A 22,262-nucleotide genomic window follows, 5' to 3' on the forward strand; every position below is an offset into this window, starting at 1 on the left:
TGAACTATTGAAGCTGTTAGTTAAACACGATTTTAATCTTGAGCCTAACAGCTAGTAGTGTAAAACAAAAATAATACCGCATTGCCTTTCATTGGCCACACCTCCGGCAAACTCAGCAGGATACTTGCCAGACATGGTATAAGAGATATTCTCAAACCTCCAGCCAACATCAGATCATTACTCAAACCAGAGAAAGATAACCTTCACCTGCACTCTCCTGGTGTATACCGTATACCATGTGAATGTAGCAGAGCATACATAGGACAGACTGGACGTACAATAGAACAACGATGCAAAGAACACAACAGCTACATAAGACTTCAGCAACCCGAAAAGTTAGGACTAGCAGTGCGTAGCCTAGAGCTTGGACACAGAATTGATTTTACAAATAGCAACATAGTAACCAAGTCCAGCAATATTCGGGACAGCACAATAAAGAAAGCCATAGCTATCTCACGGAAAAGAAACGGTCTCAATAGAGAGAGTGGGTTTTAACTCACAAGGGAGTGTTCACTGACTGAGGAGTGTAGATCAAGCGAAAGGACAACAGTTTCCTGCATGAGTTGTCAGTTAAAACAAGAATAAACAGCATTCAATACCATTGATTTAATAAGCAACAAGAGCAATGAGTACTTAGGGACTTTTTGCCAAGTGTACATTTTGACTTTTCTCACCTTCTGCTGATAGCAGCATTTTTCACCAGTGCTGCTGTGGGTGTGATAAGGCAGTGAGTCACAACTAGAGAAAAGAAACGAGCGTGAGAGCCTTGACTGGACTAACCACTCATCCTACTTATATTACTTCACAACAACGAATTTCCAGTTGAATTTATGAAGAAAACCTCCTAGAGTGTGACGTCATTCCTTAATAGACGCCTTCTGCTCAGGAACACAAAACGTGCTGTTGTTGTGTGTTCTGGTGTACTAAAAGAGTAACTAATCCCAGAATTTTTAATCCAGGCCCATTGGAGATATTGGACAGTGGAACATGCTGAATTGGCATAATTCCCCAACTTTACGATTTTTTCAGGCCTTTGAGAGCAGCTACAGGTCTGCAAATTTTTGTTTATGATCTTATGACCCCGGACAATATGTACACACAAATTCAGACCTCTACGTCAGTTGTTTCCTCTACCCAAACATGTCTTCAATGTCCAAAACTGTCCAGGGGTGTAGGCCCTGATTTTACCCTTTTCAAGTGGTTTTAGTCAAAAAATGTTAAGAGGACAAAGTTTTAGCTCTGCACAAGTTGGAGACGCCCAGCAATTTTCATTTCGGTAGGACCATCACATGTAGAGACATTGAATAATCCGTAAAAGCCTCAAATCGAAAAAACGCAAAATGGCGGCAGCCGCTACGTCGCTAAGCGGTGTTTTAAAATCCAATGGTCGTGGTTTTGAAATACTCTGATATAGGATAAACATTCATGAAAAAAAGATTGTTTGGAGATGGTCGAGCGGCACATGCTTGATAGCTTAGAATGGATAGACTCTATAGTGATACCGAAAGTGATTATGCTTACACGCATCATGTTACATTTGTAATCTGATGTTCTGAAGTTTTTCATACAATTTACCACAAAAATGAGTATTGTAGCCTGCAGTTACGTTCAAGAAACTAATTTTCCAGAAGCACTATATTTAACACTACATAAGACCTTAGCCATTAGTTATATTCTGTATACTTAGTTTTTTTCTTTATCCATACTTTAGCCATATGTTTCAAACTTTACCATCAGCGTGTGCAAATAGAAAATTTTAAAAAGGAAAGATATATAAGCTGTTTTTCTATTTTTTTAAAAATATATAGCTTCTGTTAGGCGAACTACTAACGCGCGCGCGCGATATCGATGTGCATTGTCCCTTACTACCAGTGGAAACCAATGGAAAATATTCCATTTTTAATTCAGCATCATGAGATAATTGGAGAGCAACCTGAATTGAAATGTATTGAACTCCGGTTCAGAAAACCAGTAATAATGGAACTGACCACACATTATCAAATTGAACGAGCTCCATCCGGCCGACCACAGCTGTCTGCTGACCGTGGCAAAACTATTAGTATGCTATTAATTTATTGGGCCTACCTTACTTGTGAGATTACGCTTCGCCATTGCATCCAACCATGGAAAATTGAGTACCCCATGAAAATCGTTCTCTTTTATGGAAGCGTATTCGTTCCCTTTTATGACCACTTTTTCGGGGTGTACTAATTCTCGTTTACGATCCGTTTTTTGGGATGTATTTATTCTCTTTTATGATCCCATTTTTCAACTCCTATTTTAACATAAAACTACGAACACCTATTACAAGGCTATGGCATAGTTTCACTGCCCCTATGTAACATAGAAGAGCTGATAAAGAGTATGGCTTATTTTTCAATCACTAACATAGAACAGATTACATAAGACCATGAACACATTTCAACTGGGAATGGGCAAAACCAGTTGTTATAAAAACGGGAAACCGGTTTCTAGAAAAATCGACATTTCGGGTTTCTCCAAAACCGGGTCGGTTTTTCACCGAAACGTTTCGTTGAGTTCAGTTGATTTCGAGTTTAACGTCCCTTCCAGCAGCGAGTCTATATGAGACGGGACCTACTGATTAACGTGGAATCCGAACCACATGAGCTCCCACCGGGACTCGAACCCGGGTCTCCTACGCCAAAGGCTCGTACGCTAACTGTTTACCCGAAGGAGCTCGAAACTTGTTTCGGTTTTCTTCAAAAACCGGCTCGGTTTTTCACCGAAACCGGTATCGGTTTTCTCCAAAACCGGTTTGTTTTCTTCAAAACCAGTTCGATTGAAAACTTTTTGGAAACACACAAAACTATTTCTATGGAAACTGAATCGATTTCTGGAGAACAACGAAACATTATTCTGGTCAGAAATAGAACCAATTTTGAAAACAAACGGAACCGGTTTTTTTGTGAAAACCGAAACCGGCTTCGATGAAAACGCAACCGGTTTTGAAGATAACCTAAACCGGTTTCGGTGAAAAACGAACTCGTTTTGGAGAAAACCGGTTTCGGTGAAATCAAGTTTTTTTTTTAATTTGTCAAAAACCGGTTTCGGTGTTCCTAAAAGAGAATAGCACCTTTCTAACCCTTATATAACGTAGCAAAATTTACATAAGAGAGGCTACTAACATAACAGAATAATAGGGGAGTAGTCGTTCTCTTTCATGACCCCTTTTTACCCTTATGTACACAAGATAGGCATTGTTTTTAACATAGCAGAGACTATAAAAACAACACTTAATACGCAAGGCCATGGAACATTTTCGCAACCCTTATTTAACATAGAATATATTACAAAGCAGAAAATACATAAGACGATAAACACATATTCCATCCAGTATTTAACATACCAGAGATTTGACCAAGTATAATAAACTTTTTTATAACAAATTGTTTAGGGGTGTACCCGTTGTTTTTAATGACCTTATTTACAATCTCTATGTAAGAAAGGCGATGATCACCTTTCTCTCTCTATCATCAAAATCTACAAGCACTGTTTTTCGCTCCATAGAAGAAAATACATAGGACTATGAACACATATTCCAACCTCTATTTAACATACTAGAGCTTACACAAGAAAGACTACAAGCATTGTTTATAACACACGAGAGATTATAAAAGACTATGGCCTTTTTTCAACCTTTATTATCAAAGGCTACAAGTACAGTTTTCAACCCCTATTTAATATAGAAGCAGAGACCTTGTTTTATTTTTGCAACCCTCATTTTACTAGGTATTTGACCATACTAATTACGAATATAATAATAGTTTATGTTGGATACGCCCTTTTATAATAATAACTAACTAACTCTATGGCCTATGGAACCCGGAGATTCAATGCCGCGTTCACAAAAGCTCTCCACTTACTCCTATCCTTAGCTAATTGCATCCAGTTTCTACTTTGTATTCCTATCTCTGCGAGATCCATCTTAATATTGTCCTCTCGTCTGCGGCTAGGTCTTCCTAATGGTCGTTTTCCGATTTATCTTTCAGTCAAGACTTTGAAAGCGTTTCTACTTTCTTCCATTCTAGCTACATGACCTGCCCACCTAAGCCTGCTAGACTTAACGACCCTAACAATGTTGGGTAAACCATATAAATTATGTAGTTCCTCGTTATGAAGTTTCCACCATTCCCCATTCTCGTTCCTCTTGGGTCCGAATATTCTTCTCAGGATCCTGTTCTCAAATACTTTCAGTCTATGTTCTTCCCTCAGAGTAAGGGACCATGTTTCGCAACCATACAGAACAACAGGCATGATTATCGTTTTATATATTTTAAGCTTCAAATTCCTCGGTAGAATTCGCGACGACAAGAGATTTTGAACCGAATAGTAACACGAATTCCCTGCTTTTAGTCGACATTTAATTTCTTCGTGAATATGATTTTCGCCTGTTAATATTGATCCTAAATATTTGAAAGTACCCACAATTTATCAAAAGTTTTTTTTTTTTTTTTTTTTTTCATTTCACTCAGTTTACCTGTTGTCAGCACCTAGTAATTAATGCTGGACAAGGCATTCATCATTGTGAAATATTTCTTGTGTCTTGTTATCGTTTCATTTATTTTGAAAAGGTGTGGCTTAACCACAGCCAAAGAACAAACAATACAAAACAAAAAATCAAACGGAAAACAAAACAAACCCAAGTGGAAACAAAAGAAACAAACAAACAAAAGAAAATTCCTTGTATATTAAATGCTTCCTGTCAGTGCTCGGCTCTAGTCCTTCGTCTTTCGTCGTTCTGTTCTTGTCTGTTTTGTCAATGTCTCGTCATTTGGCTTCTTTTCTTCTATTCTGGGCGTTATTTTTCACCTGTATCTTAATGGTTTTCCCTGTATGTTTTATATTGTTTATTGTTTCACTTCACTGGTTATTCACCTGCAATGTTAACACTATTTAACTATTTACAGGTCTTTCCACTTATATTGCTCCTTATATTTTTCACCTGTATGATTATTTTAAATTTTCTTTTATGCTCAAACCGGAGAAAATTTACTTTCATTTACCACTACACAACACCACACTATAATATACTACACAACACTGCACTAAGAATATCATCCACTAAGCACACATATTTCAAACACTGTTATTACACTTATTTTTCCATTCTCTCGTGGTACTAGGCTGGTCCATTGAACGATAATTGGGGCCCAAGATTCACTCGGAGAACTTAGTGTGTCTCTTGGTCCGAAGTATCCCACCTTGTCGTCATATATATGTTCTCAGCACCACCACCTCGAGACGTTCCCCTCACCATCACACACACACACACACACACGCTCCTAGTGCATCCGGAGTTCCTTCCAGTGGCTTACCACGGCGATGCACCAGGTTCTTTTACTCTGTTCCTCGGACAGTGCGGTGGTTCCTGCACTTCCTGGAGTAATCTCCGGTCCGGAGGATCTGTTAACTCACATACACACTGTTCTGTTCACACTTCACTTCCACTCTTCCTAATCGTTACTGCTTTAGGTTTTATCTTCTTGATGTTCTATATTTTAGTCTGCGTAGATTTGAATATTCCATTTTAAGTGTTTTAAGGATGTTATAATCTTCTCTACTCTTTACTATGTCTTTTGTATATTTTGTTCTTAAGTATTCTCTCTCCTGTATATTTGTCTCTATTTGATGGCACCACAGGACGTGATGTTCAGGTGTTCCCCTACTTCCACAATCACAATTTGGCGTGTTTCTTTTATTAATCATGTATAAATATTCCTCATACGGTCCATGTCCTGTGACGTAGTGTACTATGCCAGAATTTACTTCTATATGTTTCATGTTCAATCTTTCACGTACGTTTGGAAATATGTCTCTGGTCCGTGTTTTGTTGTCTTCCTTCACCCACTCATTATTCCAATTACTTATTATTATTTGTTCTAATTCTTCGTTGTTAGTCGGTATTAATGTGCTTAGTTTCTGCATCTCCTCTACTTTACCCCTTTTAAGGTAATAGGTCATTGCTCTCTGTTTGACACAAAGGTTCGTCGGTTTTTGGCCTAATACTATACACAATGCCATATGCGATGTAGTACTAAAAGCTCCTGTCATTCTTAACATTAAATTCCTCTCTGGTCTATTAATCTGTGCTTTCAATTTCCTATTTTCTTGTAAACGATGCGCCCATATACTTCTTTCTTTCTTTCTTCTTCACCTTAATTGGTGTTTTAAAAATTTCACTGCACCAACATCTATGGTTTTATGTGCAACAAATGTAAACTTATTGACTTACTTATGTAAAATTGTTCAGTGTTTAAAATTGTATGTTTACTAAAAAAAAAAAAAAAAAAAAAAATTTACAAATGGCTAACACCGCCATTTGCAATGATTGGCCGACTTAAGAGTCGAAGTGCCTGTCATGTATAGTAGTTAATTGATAGAAGTTATAAGAAAATTAAATTCAATATGACCTGTTCATGTAAGTTGAGAAGCATAAAGTCAAAATCGAGAAGGGGGTCCAACGGGACGAAGAGGGCCAGCTACCCAGTTTGTCAGGGTGTGATGTGTTGGTACAAAGTGAAAATACGTGAATTTTTGATGAGTAGGATTATTGTGGGTGAGTGTAAATGTGTTTATGAATAACTGTAATTGTGTGAATTGTATGTATAATGAGCACTTTTCACTTTAACCACTTCCTCTTCTTGATCAGACTTCGGGAGGTGTTATCCCTGCCAAGGTCACCGCTGGACTCCACCCATATACTTGCTCCATAACACATAGTCGCATTTAGTATCATTTCCTGATATAATTTCATCGTTTTTATAGGTAATCTATATTTATTTGTTGCCAGTGTTACTAATTTATTTATGATTTTCTGCCCTTTTTCATTCACGTAATCTATATGCGAACTAAATGCCAATTTATCATCTATTTCTATCCTTAGATATTTAAATGTTTTAACTTTCTATTTTGTTTTCCTGTATTTTGATTATTGGGTCTCTTTTTAATATTGATCCAAAGATCATATATTTCGTCTTCTTTGCTGACAATTTTAACTTATTTTTAGAGCACCAGCTCTGTAGCTTTGCTAACATTTCATTTATCCTTGATTCTAGTTCACTTCTCGAATTTCCCGTCGTAATAACTGCTATGTCATCCGCAAAAGCTACTACCTTTTCTACATGATGCACTTTTTCCAGTTCTTCCAAACACGGTTGTATTTGAATATCCGACATTAGTGGTCCAAGAATGGACCCCTGTGGGCATCCTTTTTCTACCTTTATGTTTATATCTTTCCCCTCTGTTACTATTCTTACTATCCTATCCGTAAGGTATTTCTTGATAATATTGATGATATATCCGTTAATTTTGATCTTTCTTAAGTTTTCAATTAACGATGGCTCCCACAGATTATCAAATGCTCCTTCAATGTCTATAAATATTACCGCTGCATATCTCTTTTCTGCTTTACTCATTATTACCTGATTCACAAATGTATCTAGAGCATCTTCTGTGCATTTTCCTTTCCTAAATTCAAATTGTAGATTGTCGTTCCTTATGTCTCTTGCTTCTTTTATTCTTTCCGCTAATATCTTTTCATATATTTTGCTTATATTACTTAGTAGACATATTGGCCTATAAAAGTAATTCTGTATTATCTGTGCTCTGTATGTGCTTTTCAGTAATATGATTAATCTTGATTCCTTCCACGAGTCTGGAAAGTATTATTTAATATCTTAACGCCTCCACAATTTGCCATATTACAGTCCGACGCACTTCTATGTATTTAGTCTCTGCATTTACTCATAAACCCATGTACCTGCAAGTGTTTAATAAGATCTCTGCATTTCTTTCTATTTTTCTCCTATCATCCCCTATTAAATTTACATCATCAGCATGTGCCATAACCTGGTGAATACCGTTCAACTCTATGCCTTGGTTGCTATCTTTGATTTTCCTTATGGCGTATTCCAGCACAAAGTTAAATAATAATGGCGATAACGCATCTCCTTGTTTCAGGCCATTTTCGACGTGAAAGCTTGTGGACAAAAATTTTCCTACCCGGACTTTACTTTGGGATACATTTAAACATATCTTAATTAATCTAATTAGCTTTCTCAGTATTCCAAGTTCTGTAAGAACGTTGTATAATGTTTCTCTCCTAACCGAGTCGTAAGCCTTTCTAAAATCAATAAATAATTGATGTACCGGAGTATTGTATTCCCACTTTTTTCGAGTATTTGGCGAATGGTAAATATTTGGTCGATAGTTGATCGATTTCGTCTAAATCCGTACTGATAATCTCCAATAATTTCATCTGCGTATGGGGTCAATCTTGCTAATAGAATATTTGAAACTATTTTATAGGATGTTGACAGAAGAGAAATGCCCCGATAATTATTACAGTCAGTTTTGTCGCCTTTCTTGTGAATTGGAACAATGATTGATTCTTTCCACTCTTGCAGCAATTCTTCCCTGTTCCAGATAAGGAGAATGAGTTTGTATATCTTGTTCCACAATATTTCGCCTCGAGCTAAAATTAACTCAGCCGGAATTTCATCTACACCCGGAGATTTGTGTTTCTTTAATTTATTTATAGCGGTTTCTACTTCTATTCGATTGGGTTCTGAAATATACAGTTCTGCGGTGTGTATCTCCTTTTCTCCACGCACATTAGTTTTTGGTTGCGTGTTAAGCAAATCATCAAAGAAATCTTTCCATCTATTTAAAATGCTACCTTTATCAGTGAGAACTGTTCCATCAGCTATCTTTAATATAAACACGAGGTTGATAGCCTTTCTTAAATTCGTTGGTCCCTTTACACATGTCCCGAATATTTTTATTTTTACTATTATTTTCGAGTTCCTTAATTTTAGCTTTCAAAAAATCACGTTTCTTTGTTCTAAAGGTTTTGGAAGTTTCTCGCCTGATATCTGCGAATTTTTGTGTAGTTATTTCATTCGGATTTTGTACCCACCGTAATTTTGCCTGTTTTCTCTTCTCTGCTAGTTTAATGCATTCCTGGTTGAACCATGGGTTGTTCCTACGTATTTCCGCGTGTCTTAATTTTTCTATTTGCTGAACTTTTAAGGCTATCTCTAATTTCAATCCAAATATCCTCAACACTAGTGCACTCCGAGTCTTCTAAAACCGAGAATCTATTCGAAACTTTAATCTGGTATTCCTCTCTTACCTGGCTCTCTTCTAATTTCTTTAAATTAAATATCTAAGTTTTCGGACATTGAATATTACCTTTATTGAACGATAATCTCTCTCGTATTATCGCTACTACTAGGTGGTGATCAGTATCACAATCAGCCCTCTAAACGACCGGACGTCAATTATACTAGATTGCCTTCTTCTATCTACTAAAACGTGATCAATTTGATTATGTATTTTTCCGTCTGGTGATGTCCAAGTGTATGTATGAACGTCGCGATGTGGGAATTTTGTACTTTTCACGATACTCTACAATAGCAATACTACTACTACTACTACTACTACTACTACTACTACTAATAATAATAATAATAATAATAATAATAATAATAATAACCAATTTGCATAAAACTCAGTATTTAAAGGTTTTCGAACGTGCTGATTACGGATAGTCCTAGTTTATGAATTGAATTTCAGTTTAGCGTCCCTCTCAGCAGCGAGGCTATGTGAGACGGACCTACTGATTAACGTGGAATCCGAACCACATGAGCTCCCGCCAGGAATCGAACCCGGGTCTCCCGCGCCTTCTTATAGATTAAAAAAATGAAATCTTTAAGTTTTACGTCCCATTGTTATCCCAGTTAGGCTAAAGAAGACAGTGATGATGAGAGATGAGTGAATTGGTGAAATGAAGAAAGTGGGAGAACCCCGAGGAAACCAACGAGCACGGTGTTTGTCCACCACAAACTCCGCACGGCTCGAGCTGGGATCGAACCAGGGACCCCAAGCACCGGAGGTGAAAGCTCTACCACTGATCCACCGCGCCCCCTTCTTATAGTTTATGTGCGATACGCACTTATTATAACAATTTTAGCCAATTTGGATGAAACTCGGTATATAGAGGTTTTCGAACCAGCTGGTTACGAAAATCATATTTATTTTAAACTAGGTCTTATAGTTTATGTAGGATACCCTTTTTTTTGAGTACAACTTTTAATGTCGAGGTCAAAGGTCAAGCATTTAAAATTGCGTAACTCGTAAAACGGTACAATATATTGAAATTCTGTTTGCAGATATTGGTATAAAGACACCAAATAGTTTATGTGAAGAAAGCTTAACCCTTATAAGAGAATGACACCTTCGTCTAATCCTATTTAACATAGCAGAAAAGATGAGTGAGGTCACATGAACGGCTTAAGTCTTTTTAAGATTCTTTTTCATTACAGTAGAAGTTACACAAGAAAGACTATGACTCTTCTAGCGCCCCCTATGTAACACCAAAAAATTATAACCAATTTAAAAGACTACATGTCCTCTTTTTTAAATTCTACAAATATATTCTTCTAAACTGTACAATATATAAAGATTATGTTTTTATATTTGGTATGAGGGTAAAAAAAAGTGATAACCTGTATTTGATGTAACCCACACAGTAAGCAAAGATTTTATAAAAGGTATTAAAAAGTAGTGACTACTAACCGAAATGCGACTTATATTCCCTAACATCTCCTAGTTGGAAGTTGCTTAGAAGTTTGTTCTATTTTGTACCAGAATTAAATTCAATTTTATGGTGAAAATTTAGCTAATTTACAATTTTTCATTATATTTATACCTCTTTTGTACTATTTAAGAAACAAAGGAGAGCCATTTTAAAGAATTAGCCACTTTAATTATTTGCAATTCAACATTTTTAAATTTAAATTTAACTACCTCAGATTTGTATATCTTTTTGTACCATTTAAATAAACTGAGGATAATTTGGGTGACCTATTAATTTTTTGTACCAACCAGAAAAAATTGTATTATTTAAATAAGAGAAAAATGCCATTTTTAACTAACTGAGAATTTTATACCTTATGTACTATTTAAATAATCGAAGGAATAAATTTAGGTGTCCTATTTATTTTTGTACCAAACAGAAAAAAGCGAAGAAGGATCATCATAGCTTTTCTGCTATTCAAATAAACGAAGGAATAAATTTTACTTTCTTATTTACTTTTGTATCAACGAGAAAAAACAAAAATGTCATTTTTAACTGACTGAAAATTTTATACCTTTTCTTCTATTCAAATAAACGAAGGAATAAATTTGAGTTGCCTATTTATTTTGTACCAACCAGAAAATAAGCGACGAAAAGGTCCGTTTTAACTAGCTCAGTATTTCTATATCTTTTGTACTATTCAAATAAACGAAGGAAAAATTTGAATGGCCTATTCAATTTTGTACACTCCACATCAAAAAAATGCGACAGTTAACGCCGCGCCGTGCAGCTAGGCCACCCAATATACACCTTATTCCATAATCGTGTCTGGTAAAGAGACCCCCTCTCTCTCCTCCTTCCTTCTCTTCCATACTAAAATTAAATAACAACATCAACGCAATTCTAATTTCAAACTACACATGCATTAGTATCGATAAAATGAAATAACAAAACCGAGACGAAACAAGATTCATATGTTGATTTAGGGAGAAACTGAAACACACACAATGAAAAATTGAAACCAATGGGTGTATATTACACAGAGGTTCAGAAATGAGGCAGAGAGAGAAAGAGAGAGAAGGCGAGAGAAGAAGAAAAAGAAAAGGGAGAACAGATAAAAATCTGGAATTTTAAATTTAGTAAGAAAAGAACCTGACATTATAAAGTTCCGTTACCAGAAATCCAACAGTAATATAGAAATAACGTTTGTTTTTATATATTTTTTCAGGACTATTCGAATATATAGAGGATGCTTGAAACATCCATTAAGTCACTTTCATAAAGGATAACACACTCAATTTCAAGTAAAACTGTAAATCTCACAGACACATCTGAGATAATGTCAAAAGTTTAACACACAAGCTTTGTTTCTGCGTGGTTCGGTCAGGCCCGTGCTGGCCCACCGAGACGTGTCCCGGTGCGCCCTCCGAAACATCACAGTATGAATAAAGTTTCAAGTTTTTTAGTAATAAATTCTTACAGTTTTATTGGTAAAGGACCCGTGAAAGGTGCAGTGCGCCCTTTACATTAGGCGACTTTGCGAGTCCACATCAAAGACGAACGATTTTATTTACTCTTCTGTATACCACAGTTCTGTGCAATAAATACATACAGTTACTATTGGTAAAGAACCCGTGAAAGGTACAGTGCGCCTTTTACATAAGGCGCCCTACGAAACATCACATTATAGATAGGTGGTTTTTGTTATCCTGTGTACCAACTTTATATAATAAATTCAAATAATGATTGTTAAGAAAAAAAGCTGTGAAGAATACAAGGCGTCCTTTACAATTCATACAGTTGCTGTTGGCAGAGAACAGGTAAAGTGTATAATCACTTACAAAAATATTATAAAATTATGTAGCTATAAAACGAAACAATGTGATACATCAAGAATAGTTCGGGTAATCAAACGTACGATGCATTCATGAAATACTACACTGAGCATAGTCTCTAATTTACGATTTTTACGGCATCGAAGCTTTCACAGTCTTAATATGCGTCCATATATCCGAGCATGTTGATTGTTCCTGTGTGTTTTAAATCAATGTTCGGACAATCAGTACCAATTGTAATTCTAAAAATATAGCTATATTAATTTCCGTAAAATGTGGTCTTCCTGTCACCACGGCACAGCGCGTCCTCAGGTTGTTGATCGAGGAGAAGGCCTCTGGGATATAGAAATTAGCTGCGAATATACTGAATAAGCAGTCGTGGACAGACAAACGGTGATCCTCCAGCTTGGGGATTTGGTGTGGGGCTAACAACTCATCCTGTGGAAAAAATGCTTGTTCAGATATATTTGCTGAATCCTCGGATCAAAACTGATAACTTGGCACGAACTCAGCAAAGTGCAAATCGACATGAGAATTGGAACATGAAAGATAAGCAGTCTCTATAGGGCAGGCGCGTTAAAATGTGTAACGAATGAGTTTAGAAATAGAAGATGGAACTAGTGGGATATCAGGAAGTTAGATGAGAAGGAAATGGAGGAGTCAAGTCGGGAAATTTTAAGTTCTTTTACGGGGAACTAATTAAAAATTACCAGCTAGGATCAGGGCTTTTCGTTCACAAACGAATACGTATTATCAGCAATTACATGGGTTGAATTGCTGATATCTGTGTTAATGTTGGTTTTTGTTTTACTTCTCTTAAGGGTCGGTGGTGTAATATTATTGTTTTAAATGTACATGCCTCAACAGAAAATAAGGATGACAATAAAAAAAGTTTTTACGAAAGAATAGGACGGGTATTTGATCATCTCCTGCAATACCATATGAACATTCTGTTAGGCGGTTTCAATGCGAAGGTAGGACGAGAGGGTATTTTCAAACCGATTACACTAGTTAACAAAGGTTTTGTTACATAAAAGGAAATACCTGTTCTTAAAGGAACTTTTTGCGCTGAATTCGAACATGCACTCGGTTTTTCTCCATCACGTACGATTTTCCCGTAACAGAGGGATTTTCGGGAAAATCCCTCAAAAATTTCCCTTTTCGTTTATTTTACACCCCAAGATCTTGTCCCCTTGCATATACTAACATAGAAATTATACCTAAGTATACTTTGATTCATATTTAACAAACCCTCCAAGTTTCGTAATAATCGCTTTATTCTTTCTAGAGAAATAAATATGTTTGTATGTATACTGTGTGTACTGTTTATTGCACCGTATAGTAATGCTTTCAGATCTCTTAAGTTGAGGTAAAACGTTTTGCTTTATTACCACAAACACATATATAAAATATAATACAATATAATTTACAAGTGTGACAATTTACAATAAACAATAATACAAATGTACCAAAAGGTCATGAAAAGACAATCAAAACTATCACAATATATGAAACTTCCATTGGGTTACAAAAACGTACACTACTTCCTTCTTTTGTAAGAAATGTTGCATTCTCTAACAAGACCCCAACAATAGTCCCCCATCATTGAAGGATCCCATCGTCCCTGGTACCTTTTCTCCATTGCCATTATATCTTGGTGGAATCTTTCCCCCTGTTCGTCGCTGAGAGCACCTAGGTTAGCAGGAAAGAAGCTGAGGTGGGAGTGCAAAAAGTGGATTTTTAAAGACATCCTACAACCCAACTCTTTGTATTTCTGTATCATGTCCTGTACGATTCTGTGTAACTCTCAGCTTTGTTATTGCCCAGAAAGTTGCGCACAACACACTTAAATGCTGTCCAGGCAGCTAGCTCAGCACTGTTTAACTTGCTGTCAAAGCTATCATCAAGCATTAATTTCCTAATTTGGGGACCAATAAACACTCCCGCTGAAATCTTAGCATCACTCAGGTTAGGGAACTTATCTCGCAAATACTTGAAACCTTCACCAGATGTGTCCATGGCTTTGACAAAGTTTTTCATAAGTCCTAACTTGATATAAAGTGGCGGTAGTAATATCTTATTAGGATCTACCAAAGGAGCGTATTTGACGTTGCATTCTCCAGGTACGTAATTCACTCTAGGTTCCCATTCCTTCACTTCATAATGTTTGTCATCAGCTCGGCTATCCCATAAACATAAAAAAACATTGGTACTTCGTGTAACCGCACTGCAGTCCTAATAAAATACCAACTACCTTGAGATCACAACATATTTGCCAACAATGGTCCTTGTAATTTATAAGATTTAGCAAAGTTGACATGGTGTCATAGGATTCCTTAATCTTCACTGAGTGCGCAAGTGGTATAGAAGGTTTTTTATTTCCATTATGTAAAAGGACAGCTTTAAGGCTGACCTTTGACGCGTCGATAAATAACCTCCATTCTTCTGGAACGTAAGGAATTCCTAGCTCCGCCATCAACCCATTTATATCCGTACATACGCACACATTATCTTGCATTGAGAAATAGCTTGAAAATTGAACATGCCTTTTCCTATACACTGATATGTTCGTTTCTGCATCCAATAAGTTCCACTGCTGGAGCCTTGATCCCAGAAGTTCCGCCTCTTGTTTTGTCAGGTGCAAATCACGGACTAGGTCATTAAGTTCACATTGCCGGATGAAATGTGGCTCGCGAACACAGTCAGGGATGAACGTTGGATCCTTGGATGTACATGTTGATGTCGATGGTTCATCAAGGTCATGATCATCATCAGAGTCTTTTGGCCATATCTCTTCCCAGTTGGTAGGGGGCTCGGGAAGTGGAAGTTCATCCCCGTGCGGAATAGGTCTAATTGCGGATTTAACGTTGGGATAACTTATTGTGTATTTGCTTTTTTTAGAATGTCCCTTAACTACTGTGAGACAAAAATAACAATAATCCAGATGGTTGGTGGGTTCTCTCCACACCATTGGTACAGCAAATTTCATGAACCTCCGTTTCCCTTTGGCCCATGCAAGTAAAGTGACGTAGCACGACGCACAAATTATGTTGGGTGCCCAAGTTTTGTCCTGATCTCCCACACGACATCCGAAATATATATAATATACTAGATTCACCGATGGCGTAATGGATCTACACTGTCCTTTAACTACAAACTGGCCACACACATAACAAAAACTATTTGGTGAGTTAACACACGAACGCCGTCCTCTTGACGCCATTGTACTGATCACAAACTAGACTTCTGGTCTTAGTTGGGTATAATGCCGTTAAGATCAAACATGAAAGCACTCTTAGCAGCAAAGACAACTTTGAAAGTGAAGTAGTGTTAAACCACACGTCAATATAAAAATGTACAAAACTCCCTCACCAGGTGTCAAGAACACAAGAAAGAAAGAAATGCGCGGGGGGAGGAGGGAAACGATACCGTAGTGGAAAATTCAGACTGCATTAGTTCATTGTTGTCAACAATGAGTCTGTATTCTATTCTTTTTTTTTTTTTTTTTTTTTTTGCATTCTGTTACATTTGATAACAAATATTGATAACCATTTCATGAACAAAACGAAAAAACTTGGAGAATTGTATATATATGTATTAAGATATACATATACTGTACGTTTAAAAAAATATACGTTGGAAGTACATTCTATTTTTATACACGTTTCTAATTTACAGAGAGCAATACAAGTGTGTTGTTGACTATTGTAAATATTCATTTTTATGTCTGTGTTTGTAGTAATAAAGCAAATCGTTTTTACCCCAACTCAGGAGATCTGAAAGCATTACTATCAGGTGCAATAAACAGTGCACACAGTATACATACAAATATATTTATTTCTCTAGAAAGAACAAAGCGATTTTTACGAAACTTTTAGGGTTTATTAAATATAAATCAAGGTATACTTAGGTATAATTTCTATGTTACTATATGTAAGGGGACAGGAGCTAGGGGAATAAAATATCTGAAAAAGGGAAATTTTTGAGGGAATTTCCCGAAAATCCCTCTGTTACGGGAAAACTGTACGTGATGGAGAGAAACCGAGTGCATATTCGAATTCAGCGCAAAAAGTTCCTTTAAGATCAGGTGATTTTTCTCATGTAACAAACAAAAAGTTTAAATTTGTTAACTAGTGTTATAGGGAATAAATGTCTGCATAAGGAAGGTTGTGACAACGGCATTAGAGTCGTGAACTTTGCAACATCCAGAAACCTTATCGTGATGATTACAAAATTCCCACATCGCGACGTTCATAAATATACTTGGACCTCACCTGACGGAAAAACACACAATCAAATCGATCACGTTTTAGTAGACAGAAGAAAACAGTCTAGCACAACTGATGTTCGGTCGATCAGAGGAGTTGATTATGATAATAAGAGAGAGACTATCGTTGAATAAAGGAGATATTCAATATCTGAAAACGGAGGGGTTTTAATTTTAAAAAAATAGGGGAGAGTGAGGTGAGAGGGGAGCCAGATTGAAGTGTAGAATAGATTCTCGGCTTTAGAAGGTTTGGAGTGCACTAGTGTTCAGGATACTTGGTTGATATTAGAGAAAACATTAAGATTTCAGCAAAAGAAATATTGGGACAGGCAGAAATACGTAGGAACAAAGCATGGTTCAACCAGGAATGCACTAAAGTGGCAGAGAAGAGAAAACAGAAGAAACAGCGTTGGCTACAAAATCCGAACGAAATAACTATATAAAATTTCACTTTCATCTGGCGGAAAACTTCCAAAACTTTTAGAACAAAGAAACCCAATTTTTGAAAGCTAAAATTAATTAACTTGATGATAATAGTAAAAAATAAAAACATTCCGGACATGTATAAATGTATCAACGGACTTTAAAAAGGCTATCAATTTCGTGCTTATATATTAAAGAAAGTTAAAGGAGCAGTTCTTACTGATCAGGATAGCATCTTAAGTAGATGGAAAGATTTTTTTGACGATTTGCTTAACACATAATCAAAAACTAATGTGCGTGGAGAAAGTGAAATGCATACAGCATAACCGTATATTCCAGAACCTAACCAGACAGAAATAGAAATCACTATTAAAAATTAAAGAAACACACATCTCCGGGTGTAGACGAAATTCTGGTTGACTTAATTTTAGCTGAGGTGGGGGGAGGAATTGTAGAGCAAGATGCACAAACTCATTCTCCTTATCTGGAACAAGGACGAATTACCACAAGAGTGAAAAGAATCAATCATTGTTCCAGTTCAGAAGAAAAGCAACAACACTGATTTAATAATTATTAAGGCATTTCTCTTCTGTCAACACCCAATAAATTTTCTTAAACATTCTATTAGCAAGATTGACTTGATACTCAGATGAAATTATTGGAGATTATCAGAGCGGATGGAGGTAAAATCGATCAACTATCGACCAGATATTTACTATTCAACAAATACTTGAAAAGAAATGGGAATACAATATTCTGGCACATTGACTTTAGACTAGGGTAGGAGGGAAACATTGTGCAACATGCTTACAGAATTTGCAATACCGAAAAAGGTATAGATTAATTAAGATATGTTTAAATGAATCCCAAAGTAAAGTTCGAGTAAAGAACTTCTTGTTGAGAATGGCCTGAAAGAAGGAGATGCGTTGTCGCCATTATTATTTAATTTTGTTCTGGAGAACACTATAAGGAAAATCAAAGACAGGAATCAGGTCATAGAGCTGAATTGTACTTACCAGGTTATGGCGTATGCTTATGATGTAAATTTAATAGGGGATGATAGAACAATAGAAAGGAATGCAGAAATCTTACTTAACGCTTGCAGAGATATGAGCTTAAAAGTAAATGCAGAGAAAACTAAATAAATGGAAGTTTGTCGGGATTGTAATACTGCATTTTGTGAATGCGTTAAAATACCAAATAATATTTTCTTTCGACAAAGTGGATACTTTCAAATACCTAGAATCATTATTAACAGACCAAAACCATAATCACAAAAACATTTGATGTGAACTGAAAGCAGGGATTTCGTGTTATTATTCAGTTAAAAATATTTTGTTGTCGCGAATTTTCTTGAGGAATTCGTAGCTTAAAATATAAAACGACAATCATGCCTGTTGTGCTGTATGGTTGCGAAACATTGTCACTGACTCTGAGGGAAAATCGCAGACTGATAGTATTTGAAAACAAGATTTTTAAACCAATATTCGAACTCCAAGAGGAACGGGAATGGGAAATGGCGGAAACTCCATAACGATGAACTGCATAATTTTATACCGTTTACAAAAACATTGTTAGGGTCATCAAGTCTAGGAGGCTCAAACGGACAGGTTATGTAGCTAGAATGGAAGGAATTAGAAACGCTTTCAAAGTTCGAACTGGAAATCCAAATAGGAAAACGAAAATTAGGAAGACCGAGGCGCAAATGGGAAGACAATATTAAAATGGTTCTCGCAGAAATTGAAATATAAAGTAGAAACTGGGTCCAGTAGGCTAAGGACTGAAATCAATGGATAGCTTTTGTAAATTCAGCACTGAACTTCCTGTGTCCATAGGCCATAGAGCTATATTAAGTGGTTGATACATTTAGCTTCTTGAAAGAAATTATAGATGCCTTTCTATATCAAAATCCCCACCAAATTTGTTTTAGTATTAACGTAAATAGCTAATTTGTGGAAACCTTGAATCGAAATCCTCTTTACTACAGAAAAACTTTTTAGTTCCTGTAGTAACATTTCTGTTAAATAAAAAGAAGCTAAACGTATCAACAATATAGCTCTATGGCCTATGGACACAGGAAACTTAGTGCTGAATTTACAAAAGCTATCCATTGATTTCAGTCCTTAGCCTACTGGACCCAGTTTCTAAGGACCCAGTTCCGAACATCCAGCATCAATTTTAATCTCTTGCGGTTATAACGTTGTAATTTGCACAGATAGAATGAACAAGCTAGAGCTCAAACGGATCATAGTGTCAGTCGGATGAAGTTGGTTATCTTATGGACCACCACTGGGTTGAGGATTCAAACCCGTAGTCACCCGGTAATTCGACTGAGCCTCGGTAACCCAGAAGATAAAAAGATATTTTGCTTATTCCCTTGCGTTTAAACAGCATTTCTTTCAGACATGACCAGGACTGGAGATGTTATGTCCAGAGCACGAAAAACGACGCTGAAGTTGCCAGTTAAATATATTCTCCAGACCAGGTCTATCGGTCTCTTGCTCCGTTTTAACTTTGAAACATGCACACGCACATGAAATGTGTGTGTACGTGAAAGATAGGGGGAGAAGTGAAAGATGCAACGACAGGATAGGGAAACGTCAAGAAGGATAGATAGAGGGACGAATATAAATATGAAACATACTTATCATTACAGTATATGATGAACAACACACACACTGTTTATTCGAATTCTCGCGAGCGATGCTTTTGTAAGTTCTCCAACAGAAGATAAATCTCTGTTTGCAGCCATTATGTTATGCAAAAAAGTTGTACTACCTGACGGGGAATCGAACACAGATTTTCCTCTTGGAAGTGTGGTACTTTACCACTACACCACCGATTGCTTTACCCAAACTTGGTTCAACAAATGCTGTAATAATTCTTTCTGATAACGATAAAAAAGAAAGCTGTGGATTCAACACTAATATCGGTCATTTTTGATAATTTCTACTTTTCTCTCCCCTCCCCCTCCCCTACGTTGCATCATCAAAGTGAATAATCTAAAGTAATCCCTGGTCGTAAACTCATGTATGTTAAAAATTTGATTGAGATCAGTGGGGTGTTTCAAGAGTGATGAAGTCACAGAGGCAGTCCTTTTTATTTTAATTTTTTACATATCACCTTCCCTCTCCCCTACGTTGGCTCGTCAAAATAAAACAATAAAAAATACCAAGTCCCGATAGTCATATATATTGAAAATTTGATCGAAATTAGTTTGGTGGTTCAAAAGTTATTAGTTTTATTAGTTTTTATTTATACGCCCCCTCCCCTAAGATCTACCGTTAAAGTGAAATTAGAAAAATGTTTCCAGATCCAAACCTCATGTATATCAAAAATTTGATTGAGATCGGTCGGATAGTTCAAGAATTATTAAGTTACAAAAATAGTCACTTTCAGGTTTATATAAATTGAGTTTTATATATCTCCCCCTCCTTCTCCGCCCCTATGTTGCTCCGTCAGATTTAAATCACTGAAACGTTTACAGGCCTGAACTTAATCTATGCTGAAAATTTGATCAAGATCGATCAAGTGGTTCAGCTGTTATTAAATGTTATTTATTTTTATACCCCCTCTCCCTCCCCCAACCTCTTAGTTCTACCATCAAAGTGAATAGCCTAAAACCAGCCCAGTCTCGAACCTCATCCATGTTACAAATTTGATCGAGAGCGGTCAGCGGTTCAGGAGATTTAGAGTCACAAACATAGTAAGTTTCAATTTTATATATACGAGGGAGGTTCAATAGTTATTATCCCCAGCATATTTAATTACTTGAGCTGGGATGGATGATGGGGGATATTGTAGTTTAATGTTTTAGATGCCTATATGCTAAATTTCAGAACCATACCTGCTATATTAATATTCTTTTTTGTCGTTTCAGGTGTGAGAGGTGGCACCTAGCTTGAAAAATGGAGAAAACCGAACAACGAGCTGTCATCAAGTACCTCCAGAAAAAGGGGTTAAGCCCAAAGGAGATTCATGAGGACATGATCAGTATTGGGTGATGGGGCTCCTTCCTACCAGGTGGTAAAGAACTGGTGCCGCGACTTCCGTTGCGGCAGGGAAAGCTGTCAACAGGACCCTGGTGCTGGTCCTTCAACAACAGCATGCACCCCAGAAAACATTGATGCTGTGTATGATACAATTATAGCAGACAGACGAATCACGGTGCAACAGTTAGCAGACATCATGCACTTCTCTGTATGCTTAGTGGAAATCATTGTGCATGAACACTTGGGATTCAAAAAAGTGTCAGCGCGATGGGTACCCAAAATGTTATCTCGTGAACATCAGTCAGAGTTCGATGTTCAAGGGCTGGTTTGGAGGTTATGGGGGAAGACCTGAAACAGTTCTGTGATAGATTTGTGACAGTGGATGAAACGTGGTTCCACCACTATGATCCCGAGTCCAAACGACAGAGCATGGAGTGGCGGCACAGCAGTTCGCCTCCCCCACGCAAGTTCAAGGTGTAAGCATCAGCACACAATGTTATGGCCACATTTTTTGGGATGAGAAGGGTGTGCTCCTTATTAACTTTCCTGGAGATTGGACACACTATCACGGGGGCCAATTATGCATCCCTAATCCCTAACTTACACGAAGCAATCAAGGAAAAATGGCGCGGGATGTTGCAGCAAACAGCGCTGTTCAACAGACGATGCTCCGGCCTACAAAAGCCATCTTACTGGTGCCGCAATCCATGCTGCTGGTTATGATGTGTTGCAACATTCTCCCTACTCACCCGACCTCACCCCTAGTGACTTTCATTTGTTCCCAAAGTTGAAGGAGCACCTCAAGGGGAAGAAGTTTCACTCAAATACAACTGTTATAAGCTGTGGAGGAATGGCTCACGGCTCAGCCAGAGACTTTCTTTGAAGCTGGCATAGTGGTGTTACAGCATAGGTGAAAGAAGTGCATTACTATGAAAGGAGACTTTTTGGAAAAATAATACTGCTTATAGGTCAGGAAGAATAATTATTGAACCACCCTCGTATAGATTAGTGTCAATAAAGTGAATGGATAACAATGAGACGAAACGAGATTCAAACTTGATGTAGAGAGAAATTTAAACATATCTCAATGAAAAATTGAAACCAATAGATATCTATCAGATGTAAGGAAGTAAGACAGAGAAAGA

Source organism: Thermobia domestica, chromosome 9 (genome assembly GCF_964235325.1).
Source record: "Thermobia domestica chromosome 9, izTheDome1.hap1.1, whole genome shotgun sequence".
NCBI lineage: Eukaryota > Metazoa > Arthropoda > Insecta > Zygentoma > Lepismatidae > Thermobia > Thermobia domestica.